The sequence below is a fragment of the Prunus avium genome, chromosome 6 (genome assembly GCF_965620075.1).
Source record: "Prunus avium chromosome 6, drPruAviu1.hap1.1, whole genome shotgun sequence".
In the NCBI taxonomy this organism is placed as follows: Eukaryota; Viridiplantae; Streptophyta; class Magnoliopsida; order Rosales; family Rosaceae; genus Prunus; species Prunus avium.
In genome coordinates, this window is record NC_142289.1 from 13251590 (window position 1) to 13257693 (window position 6104).

A 6104-nucleotide genomic window follows, 5' to 3' on the forward strand; every position below is an offset into this window, starting at 1 on the left:
TGGCATAGAAGGCTTGGACATTTGAACTTTGCTAGCATGAAGAAGATGCAGCAGAAGGAAATGGTACTTGGACTACCTGAGTTGACAGAAATGAAAGATGTTTGTGAAGGGTGTGTTTCAGGGAAGCACCACAGAGAGAAATTTGACAAAGAGGAAGCATGGAGAGCAAGCTGTCCATTAGAATTGGTGCACACAGACTTATGTGGACCAATGCAAAACGAGTCAATTGGTGGAAATAGGTACTTTATCACATTCATTGATGATTTTTCAAGGATGTATTGGGTATATTTCCTCATAAACAAGTCTGATACCTTCAATGTGTTTAAGAAATTCAAAGCCTTTGTTGAACTACAAAGTGGTTTCCGTTTGAAAAGGCTAAGGAGTGATAGAGGTGGTGAATACACCTCGCATGAGTTCCTAGACTATTGTGCAAGCATGAGAATGGAGAGGCAACTAACCATTGCCTACTCTCCTCAGCAAAATGGAGTTCCTGAGAGAAGAAATAGAACAATTGGAGAAATGGCAAGATCCATGATGACTGAGAAAGGTATCCCTGTAATTTTTTGGGCAGAAGCTGTAAGTACAGCAGTATATCTCCAAAATAGATGTTTTACAACATCTGTGTCAAGCAAAACACCATTTGAAGCATTCACAGGAAGAAAGCCAGGAATCAAGCATTTGAAAGTGTTTGGTTGCATCTGTTACACACATGTCCCAGCACCTTTGAGGCAGAAATTTGATGACAAGGCTAGAAAGGGAGTGTTTATGGGGTATGGAAGCTGTGAAAAGGGTTATAGGGTGTATGATTTGCAATCTAAGGAAATAGTGCTCTCAAGGAGTGTAATTTTCAGTGAGGACAAGTCATGGAATTGGAAGAGTGATCAAGAGGAATCTGTTTCAACACCTTTCAATCTTGAAGGAGATGAAATTGAAAGTGAAGAACAATCTGATGGAACTCATGTTGATAATGGTGGAATTCAGTTTGATGAACCAGTTGAAAATGTGAGTGGTAATAACAGTCGAAACTCCACACCTAGTTCCACTCCAGTCAAGCTGAAAACTCTGGAAGATATATATGCAAGATGTCACATGTTCATTATAGAACCAGAGAATTATCAAGAAGCAGCTAGTGATTTAGCTTGGCAAGAAGCTATGAATGCAGAGTTGGAGATGATAGAGAAAAACAACACTTGGGCATTGGTTGAGAGACCAGTAAATAAACCTGTTATAGGTGTGAAGTGGGTGTTTAAAACCAAGCTTAATTTGGATGGAACAATTCAAAAACATAAGGCCAGACTTGTAGCTAAAGGGTATGCACAGAAACCTGGAATTGACTACAATGAAACCTTTGCACCAGTTGCAAGGTTAGACACAATTCGAACTCTCATTGCTCTTGCAGCACAAAAGGATGGAAGTTGTTTCAGTTAGATGTTAAGTTAGCATTCCTAAATGGTGTGCTCGATGAGGAAGTGTATGTAGAGCAGCCTGAAGGTTTTGAACTGAAAAATGCAGGTCACAAGGTTTACAAGTTGAGAAAAGCCTTGTATGGACTTAAGTAGGCTCCTAGAGTCTGGTACAGTGAGATTGATGCATATTTATCTATGTGCAAGTTCAAAAGGAGCATTAGTGAAGCTACTTTGTACACAAGATCTGATAATGAAGGAGGTTTGATCATTGTCTCAATCTATGTTGATGACATTGTGTATACTGGAAACAGTGAGAGGATGCTTAATGAGTTTAAAAGGGAGATGATGCAGAGATATGAGATGTCAGATCTTGGACTCCTTCATCACTTTTTGGGCATGGGAATACTACAAACTGATCAAGGGGTTTTCATTCATCAAAGCAAGTATGCCAAATCCTTGCTTGTGAAGTTTGGACTTGAAGACTGCAAACCACTGTCCATTCCATTGCCTACTGGTGAGAGACTCAAGAAAGTGGATGGGAGTGACTTAGCTGATGAAGGACTCTACAGGAAAATAGTAGGAAGTCTACTATACTTAACAGCAACTAGACCAGATTTGATGTATGCTGCCAGTTTGCTATCAAGGTTTATGACTAGTCCTACAAAGAAGCATATGGGAATTGCAAGAAGGGTTCTAAGATATGTGCAAGGAACTCTCAACCATGGCATTGAGTTTGTAAAGGATAAGTCTGCAATTCTCATTGGATTCTGTGATGCAGATTGGGCAGGCAGTGAGGATGATAGCAGGAGCACTTCTGGCTATGCATTTAGCTTTGGAAGTGGAGCATTTTCTTGGGCTTCTGTGAAACAAAATACAGTGGCACTATCAACAGCTAAAGCTGAGTATGTCTCAGCAGCTGAGGCAACAGCACATGCTATTTGGTTAAGGTTTGTTCTTGATGATTTTGGTGAAATGCAAACTGAGGCAACACCCTTGTTCTGTGACAATATGTCAGCAATTTCTATGGCTAAGAATCCAGTTTTTCATCAAAGGACTAGACACATAAACAGAAGGTATCATTTCATAAGGGAAGCTCTACAAGAAGGGGTGATTGACATGAAATTCTGCAGAAGTGAAGAACAACTTGCATATATATTTACAAAAGCTTTGCCCAAAGATCGATTCAATTACTTGAGGATGAAGCTTGGAGTTAAGCCAGTAAGCAGCTTAGGAGAGGCTGTTGAGAAATAAGTTGCATACTAGGCTCGAATCAAGCTGCAGATTGATAAAGAAAAGAATGAAGAATTGAAAAACCTTCTATTTTTAGAAATAGCCGTTAGTTGTTCTATCCAACGGCTAGTTTCTTTTCTATTTTAGGAAACTCTACAGCTGTCATTCTTAGCTGTCTGAGTCTGTACCTTGATAACCAATTCTAGCCTAGGTGTCAGGATCGTAGCCTCCAATGACCACTGTATGGCTGGAGATGAGTCCTTGCTACCTAGAATTTAGGATCTATGTTTTGGCACTATGTGTCATGCATATAGGCATGTTTTTGGCTCAGTCATAATACAGAGAAATATACTGAACATTCTTATTTTCTCTGAGTTTTCTCTCCAGCATACGTTGCTAACAAAAGGTTTTGTTTGTTCTGATAAATCAATCAAAACCAGAAAGTTTTATACCAAAAACCAACAATTGGAATATTCCCCCTTTCCTGCAAAACCAATGAAATTGTGATTGTTTGATATGCGGTCATGTTTGATTTAGAATCTTTTTCCTTGTATATATGATTCAACGTGGTCATGTCTAATTTAGAATTTTAGAAGGTTCCAAAAGTAGCAAGCTGGCCTGTGACATAATAATAATAAAGGAAAATTAGGTATTAGACATAATTAACTTTAGTAATTTGGATATGAGACATTAGGTATTTTGGTTTGGGTTTTAATACCCATAAAAGAATAGGTATTTTAGATTAGGCCAAAGAGTAGGCCCAGATTTGTTGGGCCAGCTAAAATTAGACAATTATACCCTTTTTATTAAAATATTAGGGTTGGTCTCCCTTTTTATCATATTAGATCTCTCTCTCTCTCTCTCTCTCTCTCTCTCTCTCCGCAGCAACGACGACTCTCTCTCTCTCTCTCTCTCTCTCTCTCTTCGCAGCAACGGCGACCACCGTAACTCCAACTGCTCATCTCCCTTTTTTATCAGATTAGATCTCTCTCTCTCTCTCTCTCTCTCTCTCTCTGCAGCAACGACGACCATAGCCTTCACTTGCGGCCGCGATGGAATTCTCAAGCTGCTCATCCCTTCGGCCTTCAGTGGTAACTCCAAGGTCTTCTAGCTCAAGATGAAGAGCGATTACGATCGCTATCTTGCTGAGTCTACAGGTCTAGCATCTGCTACTCTTGGTTGGCTTTGTGGTTGTGGATCTGTGTCCCTTGAGCCGGGGTGTAAGAACAAAAAAAATTTGGTGGAAGATGATCCTACATGATTTTTGTACATAATATTTGGATTTATATTCGATTTGGGTATGATTGATTGTATTTCTTCATGTCTCTGTCTTTTGTTTCTGCTTGCAGCATTATATTTCTTTATTTTTCAGTAGGTGAAATTTTATACAGGTTCTACATGGCAGTTTTGGAAACTGCATTGCAGTTTTCATTTAATTACAATTGGATTTTTGCTCTTTCTTTGGCCTTCAACCTCACCAATTTGAAGAGTAAAGGCTACCCAGATGAGGAATTGGGTGGGCAAGAGAAGAGTAGAACTATTTCCTTGGCATTGCAGTTTCCATTAATGCTATGCAGAAAACCCTATTTTAAAAAGAGCAATCCAAAAGGCTTTTAATCAAACATAGAAGACATATAAAATGAGCAATTCAAAACACAAAACGAAAACGAAAACGAAAGCAGAAACTGAGATGCAGAAAACCAAAACGAAAACGTAACCCAAAACCAGAAACTGCGATGCAGAAAACGAAAACGAAACCAAAACCAGAAACTGAGATGCAGAAAACCAAATTGTATTTCTTTCTACCAAAACCAGAAAATGAGATGCAGAAAACCAAAACCAGAAACTGAGATGCAGAAAACCAAATTGTATTTCTTTCTACCAAAACCAGAAAATGAGATGCAGAAAATCAAAACCAGAAAACCAGAAAATGAGATGCAGAAAACCAGAACCAGAAACTGAGATGCAGAAAACTGCAGAAATTGAGATGCAGAAAACCAAAACCAGAAACTGAGATGAAGAATCTGCTTCGATCGTTGGTGGTCTTCGATGATGGTCGCGCGAATGGGTTGGTGGTCTTCGATGATCGTTGGTGGTCTGGAGGTGAAGTTGAAGAGGTTTCTGGAGGTGAAGTTGAAAGGTCGCGCGAATGGGTTGTGATTCAATTTCGGTTTCAGTTGATGTTGTTTTGGTTCAGTTTTAGTTTGATGTCGTTTTTCAGCTTTGGTTTAAAACTAAATACTGAAAATGGCATATGTTGTAATTTTCATATTTTGTAATGGTATTTTTGTTACATTTTGGTGTTTGGCCTTTTGCTAATTAGACTAAATTGTATTTCTTTCTACTAAATTAGTAAACTATATTATGGTTTAAAACTAAGGCTCCCTAATAATAACTAGCTTCACTGCAGTGCATAAGGTTGGAGACGGCATCATAAGCTGATCGAAAAGCTCCCTCTACCCCGTCTGTGTAGAGTTCCGTCAAAGACAAGAAGAATTAACTAACTGACTAGGCTAAATCTTTTATCCCCAAATCTCCATCCTACACGTGTCAGACAAGCCCAAATGTTGCATTCCAAGTCCCACATTTGACCAAAAAAAGAGAAAAAAAAAAATCCCACATTCAATGTGGGTATTTCCAAGGTAACCCTTCAGTCTCCATCCAGCCTTTAGTCAACGAAAATTTCTTCCCCTTCTGTCCCTAAACATAAAACGTCTGATTTGTCTTTCTCCCCTTGGTCTGAAAACCGAGCAGAGTGCTTTGTTTTCAGTCCAAATAGAGATTGGAAAATGAAAGCAGAGGCTGTGACGTTGTTGGTGAACCTAGCAAGTATTATGCAGAGAGCTGACGAGTCGTTGTTGCCAGGGGTGTACAAAGAGGTAGGGGCCAGTCTGCACACCGACCCAACTGGGTTGGGCTCACGGACTCTGTTCAGATCCATTGTCCAGTCTGCCTGCTACCCAGTTGCGGCTTACCTTGCTATGCGCCACAACCGAGCCCATGTCATTGCTCTTGCTGCGTTTCTCTGGGCTGCTGCCACCTTCCTTGTTGGCTTTTCACCCACTTTCCTTCAGGTCTCTCTCTCTCTCTCTCTCTCTCTGGTTTCTTATTTTACATTATAATAACTTTTCATATAGGGTCTCTGATATTTTACATTATCTTAGATAATAGATACTAACAACGAAAAAAAGGACATATATAGTAGATCAAGGATATGTACTTGTTAGTTGCGGGACTGTTCCATTCCATGAAGTGAAGCATCCCATAATGAACAAGACCAGCCCATGCCCCAGCCTGAATGATGACTTGTTAGTTGCTGGAATGTTCCAGGAAGTGAAGCATCCCACAATGAACAAGACCAGCCCATGCCTCAGCCTGAATGATGACTCATCAGGCAACACCAGCAACAAAACAGCTGCTAAAGGAATGGTTGAACCGGAGGTCATCAGCAATGTTATTCTATATGCA